The sequence below is a fragment of the Canis lupus genome, chromosome 7 (genome assembly GCF_048164855.1).
Source record: "Canis lupus baileyi chromosome 7, mCanLup2.hap1, whole genome shotgun sequence".
NCBI classification, from domain to species: domain Eukaryota; kingdom Metazoa; phylum Chordata; class Mammalia; order Carnivora; family Canidae; genus Canis; species Canis lupus.
This window is the reverse complement of record NC_132844.1, coordinates 33738938-33765923: the sequence shown is the minus strand read 5'-3', so window position 1 is coordinate 33765923 and position 26986 is coordinate 33738938. Positions and strand designations below refer to the sequence as shown.

The following is a 26986-nucleotide window of genomic DNA, read 5'->3' as shown; positions in this document are numbered from 1 at the left end:
GTGTTCATTAATTTGGAGTTCGAGATAACTCAGTCTGGGCTTACCTGAAATTTACCTCTGCAGGATTGATGAGGACTGATAGATTAAACTAATTACAATGGACTTAAAATCATGGACTCTTTTTAATGGGCAGATGGTTAGAACAGTGATGCTTAACATTTTAAAGAAACGTACAGGGCAGCCTTGGTGGCTCAGCTTCGGCCCAGGGCGTGACCCTGGAGTCCCAGGATCAAGTCCCACGTCGGGCTCCGGCATGGAGCCTGCTTCTCCCTCTGCCTGTGTCTCTGCCTCTCTCTCTCTCTGTATCTCTCATTAATGAATAAATAAAATCTTTTTAAAAATTACAATAACGGATCGCAGGCAAATGTATGTCTTAATAAAAAAGGTTCATCCACTTGGGAAAATAGGCTCAACAGACCTCCACGTAGAAATGATCGATAATTGATTCTATAAATGTGTGTTGAAACTTCTACCCACTAGCAACCACGCACTGTGTGCAATACTAAATAAGACTAAAAAAAAAAAAAACAAAAACAAAACAAAACAAAAAAAAAACCAAAAAACCAGTCCTCAGAATGCTTAAAATCCAGTTGGGATTCTAAAATAGGTAAGAATGTTAGATCGAGGTAAAGGAAAAAGTGACTTGAGAATACAGACGAAAAATACAACGTGAAAGGTAAAATGCGAAAAATTCACTCTGTACTAATCATAGCTTTCTGTGAGGAACAGAAGTTTAATTTCACCTGTGGAAGAAAGGACCATTGTCGCGGAATTCTCTCTTTTCCTCAGGTCCCGGAGGGCCCCCCTCCCCCACCAACGCGACTCCATCCACCACGAGTCACGGTGAGGCTCTCTTCTTCCTCAAGGTCCCGATTCCACCTTCCGGCCAGCAAACCCCAGGGGGCGCACTCCTTCGCCAGGCGACGGGGCGTTTCCTCTTCTTCCCTTCGCCGAGCCCTCAGGAAAGAAGTCCGCGACGCCGGGCCGAGCCCGCTCGGATGAGCGCGCGCCCGTCCGCGCCCGTCCGCGCCCGTCCGCGCCCGTCCGCGCCGCCGGGGCCGAAGCCCGCGGTTCCCAACCAGCAGCCAACCGCGCGACGGGGCGCGCGGGCCGCGGGGCCTTCTGGGGCCTGTGGTCTCTGGGCCCCGCCCCCGTTCGCCTGCCCCGAGGCTGGAAGGCAGCGCGAGCTGGGCAGCGTCCCGGGCTCCGGGTCTGCGCCTGGCCGCGAGGGCGGGCGCTCGGGCTCCCCCGGCCCCTGGTCAAGCGCTTCCTTCCCCGCCTGCACGGGCTCCCCGCGGAGGGCGCCCTCCCTCCTCTGCAGGAGCCCCGAAGGTAGGTGGGGAAGCGCCCCGCACCCCTCCGCTGCCCAGCCTGGTCGGCGTCGCCCTCCGCCCAGGTGGCCCGGCCGTGCCTTTCCCGTGGCCCCGGGGCTGTAGACCTGCGTTCGTGCCACTCGCACCGCCGCGTGGAGTTCCGCACACGGCTGGGGTTTCTCTTCACCTCATGACGTCGATCGCGCCTGCACCGGAGCTTCCGGGGCACAGGAATTCGTGGGTGTCTGTGGTGTGTTCCACGCCTCTCAGCGTATTCAAGTCTAGCTTGACCATCAAAATAGTTCCTGAGGCTTCGAGGAGAAGGCAGGGCCTGTGTTTAGAAGCCATTGGTGGAGTTGGCAAATCCATTCAGTGAGTAGATCTTTGGTCACCCACTCTCTGTTGGAGGAACTGTACAAAGTGCTGTAGGTGTCGGAGATGGCACACGCACGCCTTCCTCACTCGAGGGCCTCACAGGCTTGCGCTAGGGAGGCGTACGTGATTGCTGAAGGAACCGTCAGAGGAAAAGGTGACATTGCCTTAGAAGGATCTGACAAAATGCTGTGGGACACAGAAGCTTCGTGGAGAAGGCGGCACTTGAAGGAGGCAGAAGGACCAGATATTTGGGAAATAGAGGAAGACGTTAGGAATTCATTACAGATGAAGGGGTTAGTAAGAGTAAAGGCAGGATGGAAAAAACAGAACGTCTCAGTGTGTCTAGACTGTTAGAAGTGGCAGGAAAGAAGCCCGGAGAAGTAGTTTGGACTGAGTTATGAAAGGCTTCAAGTAGCTTCCTAGTCTGGAATTACAGAAACATGTTGACTTGAATTTCGTTAGGGCCTATAGATTATATAAAGAAATGTATTGTTTAATATTCACAAAATACTTAAAATGTAAAAACACATAATGACGTGGACTCTGTTCATGAGCAGGATATATTTTTTCAGTAGCAATTTTTAAAAAACGATTTTATTTAATTATTCATGAGAGACAGAGAGGAGGCGGGGGGGTGGGGGGTGGGGGGGGTGGGCATAGGGCACAGGTAGAGGGAGAAGCAGGATCCCTGCAGGGAGCCGTATGGGAACTTGATCCCCACCTAGGATCATGGCCTGAGGCGGAGGCAGATGCTCAACCTGCTGAGCCACCCAGGCATCCTAGTAGCAATGTTTTTGTCAAATTAATTAAACACACACTGATCACTTTCTTGGGCTTGTTTGTATTGCCTTTTTTCCTATTTAAAATCCTGAGAATTTACAGTGTATCATGTGGCTGCAATGAGATTCAGTCACTTGGCAAAGATTTGTGAGCTGCTATCTACTCTTCTTGTTTTTATTTTGGAAGACTTACTGCTTTAAAAGGGTTTTAGATCAAGTGCGATAAAGAACGTGTTTAATTTGGAACATGTATAATCTGGATGACTTTTTTCATGAATGATGGAGGGAATACCAGTATTTGGAACTGGCTTTCCAAAACAAGTATTTCGGAGGCTTTGTGAAAGCTTAGAAAATGCTATCCTAAATATGTTTTCTTTTTGCATATATAAAGATGTTAGGAGTCCAGAATATCGTGCGAAAGATCAGAGAGAATAGTTTAGTTCTTTCGTGGGGCAATTGCATGTGACGTGTATGTTAAACTACTTGAAAAAGATACTTGAAGTTGAAGGTCAAGAGTCACAATTTAATAGAGCCAGTTAAATTAGGCCTGGTCACTTTGGAGCTTTATTGAGGGAAGTGTATGACTCTGCACTGTGAAGAATAGATTGGAAGGAGTGAAGAGATCAGTCAGAAGGTTGATGCGGTAATGAAGACAAGAGGTATTAATGGTTTGAGGAAAATATAGACACATCTTTAGATTCGGTTATAGAATTGACAGGGAATTGAATAGAAGGATAATTAGGGGAGTAGTGCCACTAAAGTTAGAGAGCAAAGTGTTTTAAGAATAGAGGAGTGGCCAATAGGGTCATATTAGTGGTCTGATGGTGCTGAGGAATAGAATGAGGATTTGTGAATAGACATAAGGTTTAGCAATTATGATGTCATTTGTGACCTTGGTAAGAACAGCTAGGTTCAGCAGGGGGGTTAAAGAGGGCTTCTTTTCTTTTTTAAAGCTAGGAGCAATCTGATCTTGGTTGTATGTTGAGAGAGAAAAGTCAGTACAGAAAAAGAGATTGTGAGAGCAGAGAGATGGTTGGTAGAGATGATAAGGATTGAGATGCAATTAGGGTACCTTCTTAGAATATTGTGTATAGTGTGTAAGTACAGGAAGATGTTGATCTTTTTTTTTTTTTTTGAGGAACATATCAAAGAATAACCAGAGCTTTCTTATATGCTTGCACAGTACCTAGGATCCAGCTTGCTTACCTATTGATTCATTCATTAGGTCAGTCATCTGATATTTTTTCAGTGCTTTTCATGTATCAGGTGTAGGGATTTCTGCTATGAGCAGACAGATAATGAGTTCAACGGAACTTGCTTGTCACTGAGGGATGTAGACATTAGAACTAATTAAAGAAGGAGTTATCCAGTTGTAGTTGTGGTAACTGATGTGAAACAAGAGTATAGGAAGTTAAAAGTGTATGTATAAGAGGGAGTTGCCATGGTCTAAGGAAGGCATTTTCAAGGATAGAAAGGTACCTAAGAGATCTCTCCTCCTTTCCCCATTCTCTTTCTGGTGTCATCTCATTCTTGGTTCTCTGTTTGCTGTTGGGCTCAGTCTCTTTTCTTGAGCATCTTGAGATGTGTATTTTATCAGTGGCTTGGTGGCGTGACAAAACTTTCAGGAACCAAGGCTTTGCAAGGATCTTTCTCAGTCTAGTTTTTGCTGCGTTATAGTGACTAAATGTGAACTAAGTGTCCGTTTAATTTTATTCATGCTACATTGATTACCATTAGGGAAAGAAGAGGGTTTTTGGAATGGCAAATCAATGGTCAGCCACAGCCACCACTGACTTAGCCTCTTAACATCTTTTGGAGGAACCACAACCAGCATGGATCCTGTCACTTATTAGAAGCTTTTGGTAACAGCCAATGAAAGCTAGGTTTTGTTTTCTTTCATTTAAAATGTTAATGTTCTCTGGGACAAGTGATTGGAAAAAAAGCATCCATTTATGTTTCCGTCTGTAGGAAAGTGAAGGCACTATTGTTGCTATGATTTTGCATTTATATAGCATTTGAGTGTTAGCTAAGTGATTTTTCTTTCTTTTTTTTTTTTTTTAAAAAGATTTATTTATTTATTTGTGATAGACATAGAGAGAGAGAGAGAGAGGCAGAGACACAGGAGGAGGGAGAAGCAGGCTTCATGCCAGAAGCCCGACGTGGGACTCCGTCCCGGGACTCCAGGATCATGCCCTGGGCCAAGGGCAGGCGCCAAACTGCTGAGCCACCCAGGGATCCGGCTAAATGGTTTTCCCATCAGTTTTGTTGTTCAATTTAAAAGATAACCTAAAGTCACCCTGGTCCAAATTTGTTTTGTATTATTTAGAGAAAAGGATCTTTTGTAAAAAAAAAAAAAAAAAAAAAAGGGCCTTCTGTGATATGGAAAAACTCTGATCAATCAAAAGACTAGATATAATGTAAGACAATGTGGACATTATCTGAAGACAGCTCTCAATAGAAGACATTAGCCACATGATACCTTTTTTTTACAATAAAAGAAGACAAATAAAAAACAAAAAGAAATAAAATCCTGCAGGAAGCCAACCCTCTCATGATTTGGTTTGTGACTACAGTATTCAGAGATGTTTTATGAGTTCTTACATCTATGTTCTTAAAGCATTAGGTTTTATTTAGAGCAAATGTTGGCAAACTTTCTGTGCAGGGCCAGATAGTAAATATTTCAGACTTTTCAAGGCCATGCTGTTTCTGCAGCAACTGCACAACTCTGAAGTTGTAGTACTAAAGCAATAGACAATACATAAGAGAATGGCCGTGGCTATTTCAATAAAACATAGTTTATACAAACAAGGCCACCCAGATTTGGACTGTGGGCCATCGTTTGCCAACCTTAGATCTATAGCACTTCTGAGATTCTTTTACTGACTAGGGTGTTACAGATTGGAATGATTGATAATCATCTCAAATCTCTATGAAGACAGAGATGGACTTGTCTTGCTAACTGTTGTGTCCCTGTGTCTAGCACAGTGCCTGACAGGTAGGACATAATTAAACATATCTGTTGAATGAAGGAATGAGGAACAAGGCTACTGATGGAAAATTGCCTGACCAAGTTTGGGTAGATGGTTCTATATTCATATTTTCAGGTTCTGTAACATGTATTCTATGGTACTACAATTTTGGGTACAGCAAATATGTTGCAGCTGAGTGCTTAGTTCAGAGAATAAATCCAGGAGGATGCTTGAAGAATCAAAAAGAGCCAGTGATACTAAGTGATGGTAAAGAACAGTAGGTCTATGAGTCCACCAATAAAAATGAATACTACATCCTTTAGAAAGGACCTGAGAGAGGGACTATATTCCAACTTCTTACCCAGGCTAGGGCTTTCATTGTTTGCCCTGTTTTGTGTGCCTTGCTAGCATTTGTGCTGGATATTCTCCTCTGGTCCTCCAGATTTCTCCACTCCTCCATCCTGCAGGTTCATACCAGGACCTGCTCCCTGCACAGTCCTAACGATGATCCTATAAGGTTGTCCTTTCTCCACCATACTCTCTTTCCAAGTTCTGGTAACTGCTTCCTCCTCTCATCCCTTTAAGGCCTAGAGGAAATGAAGGATGACTTTGCCCCTTTCTGTTGTTGCTGGCTCTCAGGTTATTGTGTTACCCCCTTAAAAGTTGCCCACACTTTAAGAAACAGTCTCTTTATTAAACTATCTTCATATTACCCTAATTGTGTTACTTTTAGCTTTCTGTGTGGACCCTGTGGTTATGGTGTTCCTACCACTTTTTCAAAGGTACCTATTATATGCAGCTGAATGACTTTTAAGCCCTCCATAGTCAGTGACTATGGCTTTTATTTCTTATAATCATAGGATCTCAGGGTGAAAGTGGTCCTGGAAGGTGATCCGTTTAACTTCTCTGTTCAGAGTTTGGGTAGATTAAGCTCCATTCTTATCAGAGTTTGTAGCACCTGAGCACCTTCCACAACAAGGAATTCACTACTCCTAATGTTCTCTTACATGTCTTTAGACACATCTGACTGGTAGGATTTGCATACATAACTTCCACCCACTGTCCTTGTCTTGTTCCTTGGGGTTTCATGGAATATGTCCAATTTCATTCCTCTGTTCTTCAGACAGCAGGTTTTTGAGTTCCTTTACCATCTCTGTTTACAAACAGGGTGCCTAGAACAGAATCTCTTTTACTACGTGCTGTCTGATAATGCTCAGTTGAGCTTAAGGATGATAACTTTCTTGGAAGGGTTGCCGCCTCCAATGAATAGGAGAAGCATTAATATGTCCTCTTTCCTTACTTTGCAGATATAAGAGGGGATGTGATCTGACTCCACTGCACTGCACTCCACGCTCCCCACCTCTGCCAATTTAAGTGTTGAATGTCATACAAACAACTGTCTTTGACAACAGCTTAGTTTTTTTCCTTTACTGAGTTTGTATTTAAAAGCTATCAAGGGAGTAATTTACAAATTGTAGGTCTTTAAAAGGACTACGTCTACTATCCAGTTTTCTTTTGCTTTTCTTTAAATCTCAAAAGCACACTGATCATCCTTTAATTACTTTAGGGGGCATGATTTGAAGTATTTCACTAAACTTTTTATTTAGGTTTCAAAACTGAACAGCATATATCAGAGACTCAAAGATCTTTTAGAATTTTGTCCCTTTTTTCTAGGCATTCATTCTCACTTATGCTCATTGCTGTATCTCTTGCATTTGGGAAATATAACAAAATATATTGAAATGCAGTATTTTCTGGTTAATAATCAAACTGACTTTAAGGAAATGTTCTGAAGTAGGTTCTTAAGTATATCATTCATGTACGTCAATTTTTATAATGAAAGTCCAATTTATTTTTTAACAAGCTTCCAAAATATCGGTCAGCTTAATTCTTCCCTCTGACTTATTCAGTGAGCTCATTCCCCGTTTCAATTTTGATTAGATTGGTTTCACCGTGACAGAACTCAGGAAAATAAATCCTCTTATATTTAATGTGTGCTTTGGTTTAATCTGGATGAAGAGAAAAATGAAAACAACCCATTAGAAAGTAATGTTGATTGTTAGAGAGATATGACTTTCTTAATCTTTAATATAATTGTCTGGAAATAATATTTCAGAGGCTGCTTACTGATTGCTTCTTTTCCTATGCCTTTCTTCTGTTTTCGCAAGTATCTGTTTCTTACAATATTAAAAAACAAAACATACTGTGATTCTTTTCAGATTCTTCAAATGGGTTTTACAATAGTTGGTTGTTTATGATCCATTTCTTTTTATCTTTTGGAACAATGGTAGGAGAAAACTACATTCTCTTCTGATCTGTTTGTGTACTTTATCTAAAGTTCTATTATTCATGCATTAGCTTGTATTTTATTTATTTTCTTATTTGTCTGCCTCCTCCAGTAGAAGAAAGCTCCTGAGGGAAGGGGCATACTTCTCTCAAATGCCTGGCACAACCAATAAATGGTGCTGAACGTTTGTTGGCAGAATATAAATTGATCATGAGCAATCCAGCATTTTATAAGAGGGAACAAAACACTTGTGTAGTTCTCAAGAAGTTGCTGCTTCCTAAAAAATTATTTCTCTTATAAGTATGGCTCTTAAAGAATCTCATTTTTATAAAGATGATTTTGTCTTTTAATTAAAAAAATCATTCACCATCCATTTATTTGATAATTATTAAGTACTATTTTGTGTATATAATGAATAGATTTTTAAAATTATGTATATTCCCAATAAGCTCTCTTCATCAAAATCAATTTCCCAAAACCAAAATTATGTACTTTAAATGCTGCATCCATGCAAGTAACTGTAGTATAACCATGCATTGCAAATGAAGGAACCGTTTCAGCTCAAAGACCCCTTAGTGCATTTCATACTAAATTGCTGATGGTAAATAATAGACAAATTCCCAGTTTCCTAGTAAACTCCAAAAATATGACTCCTGCACAAAATCGCTGAGAAAGGCACTGCTTCAGAGTACATAGCAGGAAGTTGGCTTCTTTAGTTATTAATGTGCTTATCTCATTTCCATCACTCATTGATAAAAAGCTAAGATTCAGTATAGAATTAAAGCAACAACTTCAGAGAATAGGTCATATTGTTTGAGTAATTGTGTTGTCAGCATTGTTTTGTACATATTTTACTTCCCAGTAATTTCGGTACGTATTTTTGACTGGGGTCCATTCTTCACCAGCCATTCACCACTAATACTGGAATTGTATTGAAGTCTTCCCTCACTTTGTCTCCCCGTCTCCAGTCTGACAGCAAACCCTACCATTCCTCAAACATCTTTCAGAGCCTCTTGTCTTCTGTGTGCTTATTTTCAACATCCTGGCCTCATTCTCCTTCCAGCCCTTTGGTGTGTGATGAAAGTAGTCCTGAACTCCTTCCTACCCTGGACAGTCTTCTTCCTGACACCCCACTGGGATCATTTCACTTACCCACTCAGAAGACTACACTTGTTTCCATCTATCCAGTCAGCCCTTCCTGACTAACTCTCAAGATCCCAGTTTCCCTATCTTATATTATTTCTGTTTATTCCTTGAAATACCATATTCTTTAGCCGAGGAGATCCATGTCTTTTCCTGTAAATACATATGCCATTATCTGCTGTATGCTCTTACTGTCCACTCCATCTGAAATGCTTTTGTGCCCTCTTTCCCTCTCTGAATTCTATTCATCCTTCAGATCTCCCAGGCCTGCCCTAGAGGTCCTTTCTCTTTCTGTTCATGTTAGCCCACGTGTGTCTCTTCTCTGAGCTTTTAATAGATTTGTGATCAGACCTATGGAAGTAAAGACTTGGGAAACAGTGGGTCTGGGATTGAATCATGGCCACATACTAGTCTCAAGTAGAACAAGCATTGCATTGAGTGTTACTTGTGTACCTTATGAGTTCATAGGGGTCATGTGCCTTAACTAGTTTCATCTCAGTAACTTTATACATTAAATCTATTTTGATTCCCATTTTACAGATGAGCAAACTGAGGTACATAGAGGTTGAGCAACCTATCTAAAGTCACTCAGCCACTAAGGGGGCAGAGCTGGGAAGCTTGGCTCCTCAACCTGCTCTCCTACCTCTATGCTATTCTTGCCTCATCAAGATATATTTGAGATGAGTTTGATGGGGATTTTTAGGGTTGACTGATACTCATATTAGTCTTTCTTGTCTCACTGGGCAGTCTTTGGAGGAAAAAATACCTTATCTAACAGAGTTAGTGCACCTGTGTGTGTGTGTGTGTGTGTGTGTATATATATATATATATATACACACACACACTGTATATGTACATATACATATATATATACATATATATATACACACACACATATATATATATATATACAGTGTGTGTGTGTGTGTGTGTGTGTTTTGCTGAGGTGGTGATAAGCTAGGATGGGCATTGAGGTAGGTACAAGATGACCAGAGGGCCATTCAGGAGGCCTACTCCTATCCAGGTTACACATAATTCCTACTCCCAAGCCCAGAAACTATATTGTAGAAAGAAGGCATGCAGAAAGATGAACATTAGAAAAACAGTTTTTCCACTTGTTAACTAGATATCCTTGAGAAAGCTGCCCTCTCTGAACTTTAATTTCCCTAACTCTGAACAGTGATACTAAATTGTACATCAGAGAAATATTAAATGAGATAAGAAAATGAAGAAATTAAATGAGGTACTGGATGTAAAGTGAATGCATGGTGTCCAGTATCCAGAGGTCTCTGAGAGATATTTATGTTTTCCTTTGAGGCTTCATACTCTAGCCAGGCTCATGGTTTTCCTCATTCTTGCTGATGCTCTCCCCTTTACCTGTATAACCAAACAGGCCCTTATTTCCACATTGCTAAATCTTCTTAACTTCTGCTATCTTCCCTTAGGTATTGTCTTCTTCATGAAACTTCCTGTGATCCCTTAGCTGTCATTAATTTCTCCTTTCTGTGAAGTATTTCACTTCCAACTCTTTATTATAGTCATTCTTGTACAGTATGGTTTAATCTTCCACACTGAGCCCATTGTTAGAAATGATAAAAGGTGAAGGCACAGTCCATGTCTCTGATGAGCTCAATTGCTATCAGGTAGGGGAGAGAGACCCCTATGACTGTTGATACAACCTTGTGGTGAGAACATTTCCAGAATGCTATGGAAATGCAGATGAGCGTACAGTTAGCAGAGCCAGGATGAGGAAGGAAGGAACAGGTAATCTAGAGGATTTCAGACTAGGGCAGTTTGGGCCTTAATGGATGAGTAGAAAATCTGCAGGCAGGAGGTGGGGAGAGGATGTTTCTGTTAGAAAGCAAACATCATGGACAAAGGCGCACCATCCTGAGAGTATATACTTTGGAAGCCATAGAGTCCTCTGTGGCTAGATTGCCCACAGGCAGTGGAGAGAAGTAAAGCTAGAGAGTAGCAGCATTTTTGGTTCTTAACAAATCAGTTGCATGACTAGAGATCTAGCTTAAAAGTAATTTTGAAAAAGAATAGATTTTTAATTGTTTCCTCATTATGTCCATTTGAACCATCATAGAGCCTGACTGTTCAATAACATGTACTATTGTGGGCACATTAAGAGAAAGGTTCAAATGTTGTGAATGATTATGTTCATTGCCGAATTGGAAGTTAAATGCTGGGTGTCACTGAAGAGGGGTTTTGACCAGTCAGAGAATAACCAAAGGAAGCTATCAGAATGATAAGAGACTCAATATTATGTTACGAATAGGAGGCTTTACGGGCTTTTGCTTGCAGATCTTTGGAGAGTGATTCAGAGAAGTGGGCTTTATACTGTTTTGCTTCCAAAGGTGGACCTGGGATTCATAAGCAGAAGTTACAGAGTGTCTGGAAGGAATTTCTAAGAACTGATTATTAGGTAATCCAATTTTTAATACTCTAATGTCCATGGAGACTGGATTGGACTCCTGATTCTGTCATTGGTTGACAGACTGGATCATTTCTTCCAGCACCAAGTTCTTGGGAATCTGTGACACATGTTCAACATAGCTTTGATATTAAATAAATTTTATTATACTTAAAATCTATTAGAATAGATTATCTATGTCAAAATATGCTAATTTAATGTGTCTACATGGCAGACAATATAGAAAGATAAAGAGTTTTAGAGTCAAATTGTATCTTCATTTCTTATTATGTAATTTTGAGCAAGTTACTCCCTGAGCCTATTTACATGTCGATGAAGCAGGGATAGTAGCAGTTTTGTCACAGGCTTATTAGAAGGATCAAATACAATGATGGATATGAATCTATATACTGTATACTATATATTTGCCTCACGCAAATACTATTTTTAAAAGTATATGTCTTACTATGACTTTCTAACAGCACTGAGCACCCAGAAATAAAATATAGTGACATTATCCCAAGTATTTTCTTTAAAAAAAAAGATTTTATATTTTAATTTATGAGAGACAGAGAAGGCAGAGACCTAGGCAGAGGGAGAAGCAGGCTCCTCGCAGGGAGCCCAATGTTGGACTCGATCTCAGAACTCCAGGATCATGCCCTGAGCTGAAAGCAGATGTTCAACCGCTGAACCACCCAGGCATCCCACCCAAGTATTTTCTAAAGTGGAGGCTTCCTTTTATCATTGAGGTCCATTCTTCAAAGTTTTCTCAATGAATAATAAATGTCAGTTTATCCAGAAGGACAAAAAAGTAATGGCAAATTAATCTAAAATCATAACTCACTTTCTACCATCGCGAAGCATCTCCAGATTCCAGCAGATGGACACTACGTTCTGTGGTTATTTCTCCTTCATTTTCTATGAATACAGACATTTATTCATAAAATACTTGGCCCAGATAAGAAATATCTGGAATACTTGTGTTCACTAAGAAGTAATTTAAAAGTAATGATGAGTTTTCTAGTTTAGCTCCTTAATTTTCACATAGAAAGCATACATAAATGTGAGTGCATGTGTATGTACACATGTACACTTGAGTACATGCATATACACACACATTAAAGGTGCATATTGTTAGGTATTCTTTCTTATGCTGAAGACTAAACTTTTTATTATTCCAATTAAAAATGTTGATTTTTCTTTCATTAATTTTAAATTGGTGTATCAACTGTATAAAAGATGAACTTTTCTGTATATTTCCTGTTAATAGAGACATAATATGAAATTATTACTCTAAGAAGCTGACTGTTTAAGTATTCATTATTACTATTATTGTCAGTTTCATCATGTTGTAATTTAGTATGCTGTTACAATTCAGCTTTGGACATTGAACTCTTCTTGCTCATGAAAAAGAATAAAGATAGAGATGGAGAAATTTGTACACATTATATATATAATATATATATAATATATATACATACACACACACACACATATATATATATATATACATTTTCTACACAGGCTCTCCAGTATATGTACCTGCATAAGCTAAATATCATTGAGCTTTTACTCTCTGCCAGGCACTGTGTTCAGTACTTTACATGGATTTTATCTCGTTGAATTCTCTCAATAACCCGTATGAAGCAGCTTCTGTTATTTGCCTCCTTTTTCAGATAAGCAAATTGAGGCTTGCCAGGGGTTAAGTGCACAGAGCTTAGAAGACTGGATTTTAGAGAAGCTGTCTGATTTCCCAGCTGGAAATTTTCACTGTACACTGCCCTGCCTGGTGCTTGTGTAATCATGGACTCAGAATTGAGTAAGACCAGTCAGTCCACATAGCTTTCATATCGGTTTTGAAATCTGTCTTCATCTCAGAAAGATAGCATTCAGCCTCTGCTTGAGTAACTCCAGTAATTGGAGTTTTATAACTTTGCAGGACAGCCTGTTCCATTGTTGGATAGCTCCTGCATTGGATATCTTATTTATCTATTTATTGGAAACTTGTCTCCCTGTAATTTCCATGTATTAGTCCAGGTTCTGCCTTTTGGAGGATTATTGAGCTCCTCTCTTCCCTCCTTGGTCTAGCATCCTTTCAGATGCTGTGTGCCTGGAGTCTTCTCTGGCAGTTTGGTGGTCAGTCTCCAGAACCCTTACCCTTATAATCACACTTTCTGACAGTCCTAATCGATTGTTGCCGACAAGTTGTGGTACGCAGAATTGGACACAGCAGTGTGGCAATTGGTAAGCTAGAAAGACTTTTGGACTGAGATGTAACCCTAGGTTAAGGTATCAGCACTGTTAACTGTGTGACATTGGGCAGGTGGCAATAGAGCTGAGCTTCACCTCATTTGTAACACAGGAATAATAGTCGCCCTACTGTACAGCATTAAATTGAGGGTCACCACCTTCCCAGTGGTGCCAAGAAGGTGGTCTGTACATAGCCCTTGCCTCAGGCCTGTTAACTGCCCTCTATTTGGCCTGCTCTTCTGTGCTCTTCCATGTTAGCATAACTTCTTCCCCTCACTTCCCTTTGCATCTTCGCTCAAAAGTCAGCTGCTAATTGCGGCCCTTCTTGACTACTGTATTTAACATTGTAACTAACCCCTTACCTTCTCTCTCCATCTTACCTGCATTAGTTTGCTCACCTGTGTGTTTTGCAATTTCACATACATGTATTTTATTTACTTAAGTCCTGATTCCTCCCACTAGAGTGTAAGGATTGTGAGCTCAGGAGCTTATCTGTTTCCATCACTGCCTATTCTCTGGACATAGCAGGCGATCAAAAAATACTTGCTGAACAAATGAATAGATTACCATCATGTTTCTGTTTCTGATGTGGTCTGACCCTCAAAAAAGCACAATGAGATGCTTCCCAGTTTTTTTTTAACAGAAGAAAAGTGTAACTGGCATATTTATAAATTGTTCTTTTAATGTTTCAATTTCATAAGTTAATTGGTCAGTTAATTTCCTTGTGCTACAAGGGTATTTTCTGACAAAATAGTTATCTGAGCTGGACTCCTGGGGTGAAATATTAGAATTTTCAAATTAAGAAATGTTATTGAAAATGAAAAAAAAATGTAGTTTATTATTGTCTTCAATTTCTAATGAAGCAGGATCACAGTTTAGTGGGTATACATTTTTATTTTAAAGTAACAACAGCTCACTGAATTTCCTGTTTCTATGCTCACTGTAGCTATTCACCATCCTGATTTCTGATAGTGTAACTTACAACCACAAGACCTTTGTCTCAAAGTAATCACAGCCCTAACTAGATCTTTGGCTGTTTCTGTGTTAATATGGGTTTTTTGAGTTAGTGGGTGAAGGGGAATTAACAGGACAAAGTAGGCAGAAATGCAGATGTTTTTAGGCCCTACAAATGGGAGAGTAGAAGGGCAAGAGGGATGCTGGGATTTCAGCTTGCCTCCCACCTGGAAGAGAGTCTAGGAAACATGTTACCTACCCAGACAGAATTCTCAGGGTTGAGTTAGGAAAACTTCATTCATCTATTTAAAGTAGATTGTGGGGTTAAGATTACTGGGGTTGCAAGGAATGCCGAATTTCCAGAATGATTGCTGTCTTTTGTGGGTTAGTGACTTGCCCATGATGCTCTTTGGTTGCCTGCTCTTAATGGACTGAAACACCTCAAGTCAGCAAAACGTCTGTAACAGGTGATTTGTCTATTGGCAGGCTGAAGAGGGAAGAATTTCCTCACAGCAGAATAGTGTCATGGGATATAGGGGGAAAAAAAGATACTCTTTCTTTACCCAAGAGAGTTGACTCAAGATCTATGAATTACTGACATGCTTTCTTGTTGTTGAACATTTGCACGTCTACTGAGATCAAATAACACTGTCAGCAGTGAGTGCTTTGTCAAACTGTTCTGAATTTAATCTGCAGAATCATTTTTGGTAAAAATGCCTGAAAAATCCCATGGCTTCTTATTTAAACTTACTTTCAATTTGCTTTAAAGTATATTTTAATCACAAAGGAACTTTCAACAGAATGCTATAAATCTATCATTCCTAAATACCAAAGTGTTGCAAGTATACTTGGCATGGGAGAACAATGTCCAAATGAATGGATTTTTTTATTTATGTCCCATGTTTTAAATGGGAAGGGGGATATGTTTTAGAAAAATCTGTATTTGTGGTAGATTTATGAAAATGCCTTTATGATTTTACAAAATATATGAGAATTAAACAAAATAATTCCACTAGAGACATCACAGGTTCAAGGCCAATGTAAACTTAATTAATAACAGCAATCATGAAAAAAGCTCTTGTTAAGTGAACAATTACCCTTGCCTAGGGAAGTAAGCATTTTGGGCACAGAATTGACTAATTGTTTTTCTGGTTATACCAGAACTGCATTTGGATTCAAGCTTACTAATTGAGTGTCAAGGAGCACGTTGATCAATGGAATGGTTAAACTAATAAAATTAGGAGAGCACAAAGTTAGGAATTGTGTGGTTCCAAGACTCATTTCTCCCCTCCAAATAAGTAGTAATGTGATAACATAACTACAATAGTAGTACCACTATCAGTAGTGACAAAAATAACAATGCTTGAGTGCTTACCATATGCCAGGTACTCTCTTATAAGCTTTAAAACCATGTTTTACTTTAGTCTTTAAACTAAAACTAGTCTTATGAAAATGTTATTAATGTATTTTTAGTTTTATGGGTAAAGTGAGATGTGGAAATTACTTTGTCATTCAGCTGGCAAAGGACAGAGCTGGATTCAGCTTGCAGTCCCTGCATTCTGAAGTCTGGGCCTAAGGTCCTCTGCTACCCAATCCAACTGAGAATAAACCTACCTATTCAGACCTTCTTGTTTGGGATGGGGGAGTTATTGGTGGAGGAGTGAAAAAGGGGAAGGCAATATAGTCCATGAGTCCCAAGGAACTTAATCCTTAATCCTTTCCAAGGAAAGGAAAGACAAAAGCAGATGGGTACTGATTAAGAGCCAGCATCAGTATTTCAGGTGACAGGTACTCCAGTTGTTGAGAAAAGGGAGAATCATGGGCAAAAATAGGGTAGGCTCTCTGGAAGTAGTGGCCTTTGGCTTATGCCTTAAGTGAGGTAGCAGCTTTTTGCCACAACACATTGTATCCTTTGGTGTTAAAGTTCTGCTAAGAATTGTGTGAATGGCTCCCTAATCGATTTTTAGCTTTGTTTATCTTTAAAGGGCTTTTGGGACCTGTGTATGGTTGACCCTTGAACAACATGGGAGTTGGAGGCACTGATCTTGCCATACAGTTGAAAATTTGCATAGAACTTCCAACTCCCCCAGAACTTAACTCTAAATAGCCTACTGTTGACTAGAAGCCTCACTGGTAACAGTCGATTAACACACATTATATATGTTATATACATATTACATGCTGTATTCTTAAAGTAAGCTAGAGAAAAGAAAATGTTATTAAGAAAATCATAAGGAAGAGAAAATGCACTTAGAGTACAGTGCTATAAAAAACCCATGTGTAAATGGATCCATGCAGCTCAAACCCATGTTGCTCAGTGGTCAGCTGTGCTTTCAATGTTGCCGTTCACTTCTGAAAATGGGTACAATTTATTGCCTATCCCTTCTAAAATGTGCAAGCAGATAATAAGCTAATCTTAGTATTAGCGTCTTAGTACCAGCTCATTCATGTTGTCTTCTGTATAGATGTGGAAGAAACAGTTCAGCGAGTTGTTTAGGAAGAACTGGAAGTGTTCTATAAGATAGAGCAATGCTGTATAAAGACAACTTTGGATATTTCAGGGTCACACCGCAATAAATGCTTTCTTCAGCAATTGTGTTGGGCTGACTGTATTAACTACATGAATTCTTTATTCAAATCATATCTTTGGGCACTTACTTCAAAATCACTATAAGATCAATAATCCCAACAGAAAATAAAATCTAAAATACATATATGCTATAACATCTTAAGATATACAAAAAAGAATAAATAATAATACAGCAAACATCAGTATACTCAACTTCCAGCTTAAAAAGCTAGATTTTTACAAGGCAGAAGAAACCCTTCCTCTTTCTGATTTTAGCTGCTCCTCCCTGGCAGAAATAATTATAATGTTAAATGTAAAATGTATCTCCCAAATTTCTTTGTACTTTTTATACATAGTTATATTTCTATATATAGCATTATTTATATTAATTATATCAAATTATATGCATTTTTAATTCTTGCTTTTTTCTTTTACTTAGGAGATTCATTCATTTTGATGTGTGTAGTTCTCCTTCATTCATTTTTTATTGCTCAGTAGTATTTGATTTTTTTTTAAATTTTTATTTATTTATGATAGTCACACAGAGAGAGAGAGAGAGAGAGGCAGAGACACAGTCAGAGGGAGAAGCAGGCTCCATGCACCGGGAGCCCGATGTGGGATTCGATCCCGGGTCTCCAGGATCGCGCCCTGGGCCAAAGGCAGGCGCCAAACCGCTGCGCCACCCAGGGATCCCGCTCAGTAGTATTTGATTGCATAAATATACCACAACTTATTTAGCTATTTTTCTAGCAAGAGATATTTAGATTCTTTATAATTTTTATTATAATAATTTGGAAGAGTTTTGAACATGTCTTTTTGTGAATGTATGTGACAATCTTTCATATATTTGCACCATTTTCTTAACTTTTCTGTGACTTGCTCATTTATCTCTTTTGCTCATTTTTTCTTTGCTGACTCACAGATAGTCTTTAGATGTTATGATTATTCACCCTTTATTGACTGTATGTGTTGAAATTTCTTTTCCTAGGCTGTGGTTTGTCTTTTTACTTTTTTTGCTGTTTTTTTCATGAACAGACTTTTAAAATTTTCATGTGGTAAAATTTGTCATTTTTTCCCTCATTATCATTTACTCTGTGTCTCTAGTTTAAGAAATCTATATTGGGGAAATAAAATTTAATTTAAAGGTGCTCTTTAAAGCTAAAGATGAAAATATCAAGAATGACCTTTTTAAAAAAATGAGAGTCAAAATTGGGCCACATGAAGTTAACATATCTTTTATCTCAATATCAGTTTACCCAAAACACATCCCACTGTTTTACCATATCTACTAGGTATAAATTTTCTGTTCACAGTTAGTGTTTTGTTTTATAAAATGAGAGTTAAGGAGGGAGAAGAAGCCATGGATAAAATATCAGTATTCACAGAATTCTGATTATCAGTGGATATATGAATAAAAACATTTCACCTACAGTAAAGAGATCACTCATATATGTGCATGTTCCTTTGAAAGCACGTAGTATGAAAGCTCATGGTAACCATGAATAATTCAGATGGGCTTTTGCTAACCATGATGGAAGAGGAGGCAGAGGCTTTGGATACAATGTCAGTAAAGTAATCCTGAGGTTTTCATTCTTATGGCTGTTTTCATGGCCTTTCCAAGCTTCTCTACTTACTCATCATCATCTTTTTGATGTTTGATCTTGCATAGTGATTTAATGACCTTAGTTACACAGTCATGGTCTAGCCAGGCCAAATAGAGCTATCAACCATGCAATTTAGAAGCTAAACTACCTTGACAACTTGGGTTGTCAATATCCAGAATTCCTGAAATCTTTTTGTCTTTCCTGAAACCACTCGCAAATACAAGGACTTTTAATGGGGAGATCCTCATACAAACCATTTTTATATCTCTTGATATCTCTTAATTTACCTTTCATCAGGATAGCAATGATTTATCTTCATTTTTATCATCACTGGTCATAAATTGTAGCTTTGCTTCACTATGAAATGGTTGTAACTATTGTAATGATTTACTGTTAATAATAAAATTACTGCTGATTTCAAAAGAGGGTAAAAAACTCCAGTGAAGAGTGATATTTACATGCTTTGTAGTAAAACAGTGATGTGGTTGGATGTTGGCTTGGGCTATTCCAGGCATTCTCTTTCTTAGAAACTGTTGAGTTTGATTTAAGAATTTTTTGAGTAGAGAGCCTAGACTTAGGATGACCCCATGGGTGTCGTCCCTTATACTCTGATTTTATGATTTTTTAAAAAGAGTTTATTTATTAGAGAGAGAGAGTGTGTGTGTGTGTGTGTTTGTGTGTGTGTGTGTGTGTGTGTCAGAGCGTGAACAGAGGGACAAGGAGAGGGAGAGGGACAAGCAGACTGTGCTGACTGTGGAGCCTGACACCAGTCTTGATCTCATGACCCTGCTCATGAACTGAGCCGAAATCAGGAGTTGAACGCTTAACCTACAGAGCCACCCAGGCACCCCTATACTCCGAATTTGGTTAAATCTCTTATCACATTGAAGTATGGTTAATTTTTAACTATCCTCTGCCCCTTATCCCCTCTTCCATTATTATGGACGTTAAAGAAAGCAAGGAATACATCTAATTCATCTTTGTCTAACCAGATTCTAACACAGTTTTGGCTTCCATTCTTATATATACTTAATTTGTTTGTGGAACTGAATTGCTATCACTGAGTTGCAGTTGCCATACAACAAACAGAATGGTGGTTAAAAGTCTGACCACATGTTTAATCTTTATGTGTAAAAATATAAGGTTAGGGGTCTATAGAATGGCAATTACTTAGGCTTATGGTCAAGACCTTTGGGTCCCTTCAATTTGCTTACCCAAGAAAATTCTATGAGAAATATTAGGAGGCTTATCTTAAGATGATTCTGGGGATATAATGTATAGCATGGTGACTATAGTTAAAATCTCTGTATCATATATTTGAAAGTTGCTGAGAGACACGTAGGAAACACTTATTAAATGTTGGGTATTATCAGTTTTGGGGTTGGGAGGAATGAAGCTCTGGTTAAAGTAGGTTTTTACAAAGTTGCGCTTTACAGGATATGAAGCATCTCTCCTTGTCAGCAGTCTAGTCAGATATGTATTGTTCATATTCAAAGTAGAGTTTAGACCTTTTCATTTAACAGAGTATTAGGGTGCAGTTCCAGTATGGGTGGGCATGAACAGCCAAGGCACATGGGAATTTCAGGGGTGGCTGCATGATATATAGCAAAGAGTATGTGCCCTGATATTAGACTTGGGCTGTAGGATTAAGGATGAGTATAAAAATAACTTTTTGAATTTCAGTTTCCTAGTATGCTAAAATTGAAAAAAATACATGGTATAGAAGAGTGGAAGGTAGAAATACTTCACAAGTTTATGGTGTAATAAACAATGAAACTGCCTAAAATATGAGCACTTTCCATTGTTTGTTTTATTCTTGTTTAGGGCTGACAGTCATAGCAGTTGGGAATGGACCATTCCTTAGAGAAGATAATTAGAACCTTTTGAATGTGCTGTTATTTTCAGGGATAAGATATGGCAGTGGATCTTCAAGTGTAGTCCTCAGACCAGCAGCATCAGTATTACCTAGGAATATGTAAGAAGTGCAAATTAGAGCTAACTCTAGACCTGCTAATTTAGAAATTCTAGTGGTGGAACCTGGGAATCTGCGTTTAATGAGCCCTCCAGGTGATTTCAAGGCAGGTTCAAGTGTGAGACCCACTGAAATAGGATATAGGATAGAGGAGGAGGAAACACTCATTCTGGTTTTTTTTTTTTTTTTTTTTTTTTGGACTGCTTTTTATGCATTCATGAAGAGCCACGTTTCTGTGGATCTGTGGATCATCTTTCTACCTATTGCTTTTTGTTGGCCGTCCAGTCTCTGAAATGTAGCAATAGCTACATGTGGTCAAAGTGGTTAGTTTTTTTACTTAACCTTTTGTCATGTTCTTCCTTTAAAGGATTTTTCTTGTCATTTACCATTAGGTGGTAGAAAAACATTGGGGCCACTGCACTTTGGATTGTTTTCTTTCATATATACACAAATCAGTAGCCAAAATTTTGAGGGAACCCCTCTTCAGATTTCCAGAACTCTTACTCTATATGATATAATAATACTCCACCCTGACCAATTCTTATATGTCTGACCTCTGAATTCCCATCTCAGTCTTAGTTCACTGAGATAGGCAGGATCTGCCTGGGTTCCACCTCCTTGTATTGTGGCGTGCAAACTGCCTTCAGGCTCTCAGCTGGTGCAGTGTGGGACTCACCTTGTTCGTATGCCTTCTGATTATTATCCTGCACTGCTTTCTGTCCAATATTTGAAAACTGTTGATGGTGTATTTTTTATTTTGTGTTCTAGTTGTTTTATGGTAGAGTTTAAATCTGGTCCTTTTAAACTCCATCCCTGCTAGAAATTCATTGTTTCATCAAGGTAAAATTAACATACAATGGAATGGAGAGTATTATGTGTACCATTGATGGCCCTGACAAATTAGCACACCTGTGTATCACACTCAGCCTCATATCAAGATATAAAGCTTTACCAGAACCCTGGAAAATCCCGTCAGCCTTCTTTCCAGCTAATCCCCTTGCCCTTCCCCATCTTCCCATAATGAAACATTATTCATATTTTGTCTGCCATCGATTAGTTCGTCCTAGAACTTCATGTAGATGGAAACTTCGAGTATGTACAATTTGTGTAAATCATTATTTACTCAGGATAATGCTTTAAGATTTATTTATAGTGTTAAATGTATCAGTAGTTCATTCCATTCTATTGCTAAATAGTATTTCATTGTATGGATATACCAAATTTGTTTATTCATCCTGTTATTGATGAACATATGGGCTAGTTCCAGTTTTTACCTATTATGAATAAAGCTGCTATGAACATTCTTGTGTAAGTCTTTGTGACATATATTCTTATTTCTCTTGGGTAAGAGTGGTATTCATGGGCTATAGGGAGATGTATGTTCAACCTTCTAAGAAACCTTAGAGTGAAAGGTGAAACCTTTTCCAGAGATGGTTATGCCATTTTGCATTTCTACCAGCTATAATGAAAGTCCCAATTGCTTCACACACTTTTTACTTTTAGCTCTTCTTGTGGATGTAAAGTGGTGTCTTGCTATGATTTTGATTTCTGTTTTTCTTATTGGATAAGAATAATAATAGTGTTGAATACTTTTCTTTATGGTTATCAACTGTTTATCAAACTATTTAGTTTCTTTTATGACATATTTACGTCTTTTGACCATTTTTTAGTTGGATTGCCTCTTTTCTTAATAATCTATAGAAGTTCTATGTATAGTTGTATCCAAGTTCTTTGTCAGGTATAAATAGCGAATATTCCCTCCTAGTTTGTGGTTTTGCTTTTTGTTTTCTTAATGATGTTTTTTGATGACTAGCAGATTTAATTTTGATGAAGTCTGTCAATGTTTCTATACTGATTAGTGCTTTTTATGACTTTTCTAAATCGTCTTTTCTGCCCTAATTTACCGTTTTCTTCTGGTTTTAGTGTTTACATTTAAGGCTATGATTCAACTAATTGTGTGTGTGTGTGTGTGTGTGTGTGTGTGTGTAAGATCTGAACAGATGGCAATGTCATTTTTTCCATGTATTTAATTGTTCTGGCATTATATGTTAACCATACTTTAAACTTTACCAATTGCCAAGGTGCCCTTATTGAAAATGAATTGACTGTGTAAGTATGGATCTAGTGTAAGTACTAGGTCCATATTATTTTACTTTTTACCATATTTATTTTATTTCATTGATCTATTTGTCTGTCTTTATTCTAATGCTACCTGGTCTTGATTCCTTTGCCTGTATGTTAAGTGTTACAACAAAGCAGTTGTAACTTTTTCAGCTTTGTTCTTTTTCAAGCTATTCTACAATAAAATTTAGAAATAATTTATAAAGTTCTACAAGGAAGTTGATTGGAATTTTGGTTAGGATTGTGTATAGAGGTCAACTTGTGGAGAATTAAGATCTTAGTAATATCATCTCTTCCAGTCCATGAACACAGTATATATATATATGTCTAATTTACTTAGAGCTTTAGTTTTCTTGGACAGTGTTTAATAGATTTCAAGGTAGAAGTCTTTCACATCTACCGTAAAATTTAATACTAATTATTATTTTTAAAATTCTAACTTAAGTTGATTTTATGTAAACATATAATAGATTTCTGCATATTGATCTTGTGTCCTGAGACCTAACTAAAATCACGCAATTCTAGTAGTTATTTCTTTTAGGATTCCTGAGGGTTTTCTGTAGACATTCATGTTGTATGTTAATAATAGAATTTTACATTTTTCCTTCCAATATCCCTATATTTTTCGTTCTTTCTGTATTTCACTGTTATCTCTATTAAAGTATTTAGTAGAAATGAGAAGAGTGGCTATCTCTGCTGTGTTTTCAGTCTTAGAGGTAAAGCATACACTGTTTCATCATTAAGGGTAATGTTTCCTGTGGATTTTTATAGGTCTTTCTGGAATGGCCTGCAGCTTCTTCTGATATTCCTTAATTGGTTAGGGGTTGTCATAGTGGTACTCAGTGGGACGGGAGGTAGGTAACATGCATACGGTCGAATTGACAGGTTCTTTGTGGAGAAGAGCATTGTATTGGTACAGGATGCACATTCTGTGGTGCCTCTGTCTGATTCTGGAGGATACAATGCCATAGTACTAGGTTTGGAGTCTGGGCAGAAGCAGGTGGGAGCAGACTGTTGTAGTGAAAGCTTGAGGACCAGTTCTGAGTGATGGCTTACCTACAACAAAGACTATATTGCCTCTGTGTATTCGTTGTCTGGAACAAGGTGAGGGGCTGAGATTAAAGGGATAAAAATTCAGAGGACATCATGTGCTAGAAGATGTCGAGAATCAAAGTGCTCAATATTTGTGAAGTAGTCTTTCTCTTTTAGTAAGCTATTTTAGGCTAGTAAAAAGTATAATTCTGTTTTATTAAATGTAAATCTAAGTGGAATGTAAAAAATGTACTAGATTTATATGTAAAATGAAGCCGTATTAGAAGCCATGAAGCCTTGTCATTTGCTCTCTGAAATTCATGGTGGTCACCTTGGTGAGATTTAAATGAGAAATAGATGAGAAGATTTAGGGCACTTTTTCTGCCTTAAAGAAAATGTTTCTGTGGGGCTGCTCCTACTTTCTGGAGTTCATGTCTTAGGGGTACATAGAAGGGAAATAGAATAAGGTATTATGTAATAGTAGTTAGAAAGCAAATCTTCTATCCTAATGTGTCATTTACAAAATAGGACTTCTTTGAATAGGGCCATTTACTTTTTCCAGGGGACTCCACCTCACCACATCTCCTCCTTGGTCTTCTGTGCTCCTTGTACCTGGGGCCCTGGCTCAGCTAGTCTCCAGGAGCCAGCTGTTCTTCTCCCCTGAATCCACTGAACCTCTCTCAGTTTCCTCTTCTAGTTGTTTCTTTGGCTTCCAGTTTCATCCTATAGGCTTCCTCATTTTATGACACATAATTTTTCCATTTCCAGGGTGAAGCCTCATAAAAATTCCAAATTTGTGGAATTTCTGGATTTGAGTTCTGTAGATCATCAGATGTTTTCAAATATCCTGTGAGAACAAGATGTTTGTTTTTGTGATAAGGATTATGTCCATGTCAGTGTGTGAAATACCAGTGTAACTAGGAAACACCTAAAATTCTTCTGAATTATATTTTAAAGTATGTGTTAGTAGGAGATACCAGGTTCTTTTCCTTTCCCTGGATTTACACAGTGGAGGAAGATGATTGAGGATTGTGCTATATGTACACGACTTTGCATTTCTTAATCAGTGTACTTTTTTGCTGACTTCTAAAATGTGATGCACCCTTTCCACGTGAAATTCTGCAGCATTCCTTGCTAGAATCCAGAGAAAACCTTTCCTGTGACAAAAAAAAGAAGCACTGAGGTGTCAAAAGGGAAGGTGGGGATTTACATAAAAAGAAAACAGTTGTTAAGAGATTCTGTAAACAATTAAAATCTATGATTAATTAACTTTTTAGCATGAGGAAAATGATAGGTAGTTAGCCTGTTTTGATAGAAATGAAAAAAAAAAAAAAAAGCAAGCATCCTTTTATCTTTACTAGCCTCTTGTCATGAAAAGATTCTCTTTGCTGGGAAGGCTTTTAAAGGCCCCTTAATAATTAAGTGGAAAGATTTGAAATCTTGAGTAACTCCTGATTCTTCTATGTAAAATTTCACATGATGTTAATCTGCTGAGCACTTCACAGTACAGTGTGTGCTGAAACTGTAACAATAATTAGAGAATTTTTTGGCTGGATCTAATCCAAAAATCAGATGTCAGACCTTGTCCAAACTTTACTGAAACTAATTATCCAAAAAGTCTTGTAAGTATCTCACTGTTCAGGCATTGCCAGAACTCTGCTGTACCCCAGAGTGGTATTTGATAAATGCATATTCTATCATCATAGTATGTAGGGACTTCATCCTATACTCATTTTGTCTTATCATATCATCTTAATGATTTAGGAAATGTTCTTCAGTTTCTTGCTTAATGAGCAAGACAAGTATTTCTTGTAGGGTTCACATGAGATCAAATCTGGCTTTTTCCCTTATAGCTTACCCTCTCCTGTAAACCTGTATATGAACTAGATTTTATGTTTCTTTAATTTTCTTAAGAATTATTTTGGTGAAATTTTAAGGGTATACCATAGAAAGGTGTAAGTTTAGAGGGAGTAGATTCACTGGAAGTAGACAAGAAAGGATGTGTCACAGAGTTAAGAGAGACTGATGTAACCTTCAAGTTAACTATTTAAATTCCCCTCCTAATCCATTCTCCCTCTAGTGCCATGCTCCCTAGTATGTAATTGATAAAAACTTACTAATGAGAACCTGGGTAGCAACCTTCTGTGACTGCCTGACCTATATCAATATATTCATTCACTCACTCACTCACTCACTCACTCACTCACGCGCTCGTTGACGTATTTAGTTGCCAGTCATGGCATTGGGAATACAGTGGCTCATAGCTTCCTGGTTGCTCATATTGGACAGTTTTTAAAGTTTTTCAGCCACACCTTCAAAATCCACTGTGTCCTTTGCGTTAGTGGAAGGAACACACCAAACATATCTGAATAAAGGAGCATGCCTCTATTTGATGACATGAAAAGGCCTGAAGTCCATAGGCTTTGTGGAATTTGGGGAAAGCTGATCGAGGATGGAGATTAGAGAATTTAGGGGACAAAATTCTCATGCCATTGGGCCATCTGGGTGGCTCAGTGGTTGAGCGTCTGCCTTTGGTTCAGGTCATGATCCTGGAGTCCTGGGATTGAGTCCTGCATTGGGCTCCCCATAGGAAGCCTGCTTCTCCCTCTGCCTATGTCTGCCTTTCTCTGTGTGTCTCCCATGAATAAATAAAAATTAGGAAAAAAAGAATTCTCATTCCATTAACTGTGTTTCCTCAATTCTGTAGACACTCTTGACAGTTTCAAATTTCTGAGTATGTTGAATGTGCTATTATTTCATTCTTACCCCACACTTCTTCCAACCTGGAGTTGAACTGATGGTGTGTTTTACAGTTGAAGACCTTCTAGAATTGAGGATGTGAGTGCTACAGGCTGGAGCTTCTCATCACAACCATGAAATGACTTGAGGCTTCATTCAAAACTCATCTTCATTTTCCCTATAATTTGTAATTTGAAAAATATAGAATAGGGAAAATTTCTGTAGGATTAGTAGTAAGACAGTTTTTCCTATTGTATATAGCATGTTTTATAATGTTTATCATGGAAAACTTGAAATTCTAGAAAAGCATAAACAAGAAAATGAAATCAGACTTCTTCAACTCATAGTCAGTGTTTTGTTTGTATTTTGGTGAATAACCCTGGTCTTTCTCCTTCCCTCCTCCTTCCCTCTTTCTTTTCTTTCCCCCTTTCTTTTCCTCCCCGCTTTGTATCTCTAAATC

At 38.3% G+C, this 26986-nt stretch overlaps 1 protein-coding gene across 3 annotated transcripts in view; it reads left to right on the top strand.

The window, feature by feature from the left end:
* The first annotated feature begins 1158 nt into the window (after positions 1–1158).
* Positions 1159–26986, top strand: part of MEI4 (meiotic double-stranded break formation protein 4) — a 204869-nt gene continuing 179041 nt past the window's right edge. Inside the window, exon 1 of one of the 3 annotated variants that reach the window (XM_072832295.1) lies at positions 1159–1332. The gene's annotated coding sequence lies outside the window, so the exon portion shown is untranslated. Of the gene's footprint in view, positions 1333–1389; positions 1686–26986 lie in introns of those variants that run through there. The other 2 variants (XM_072832294.1, XM_072832293.1) reach the window with 2 other exon arrangements.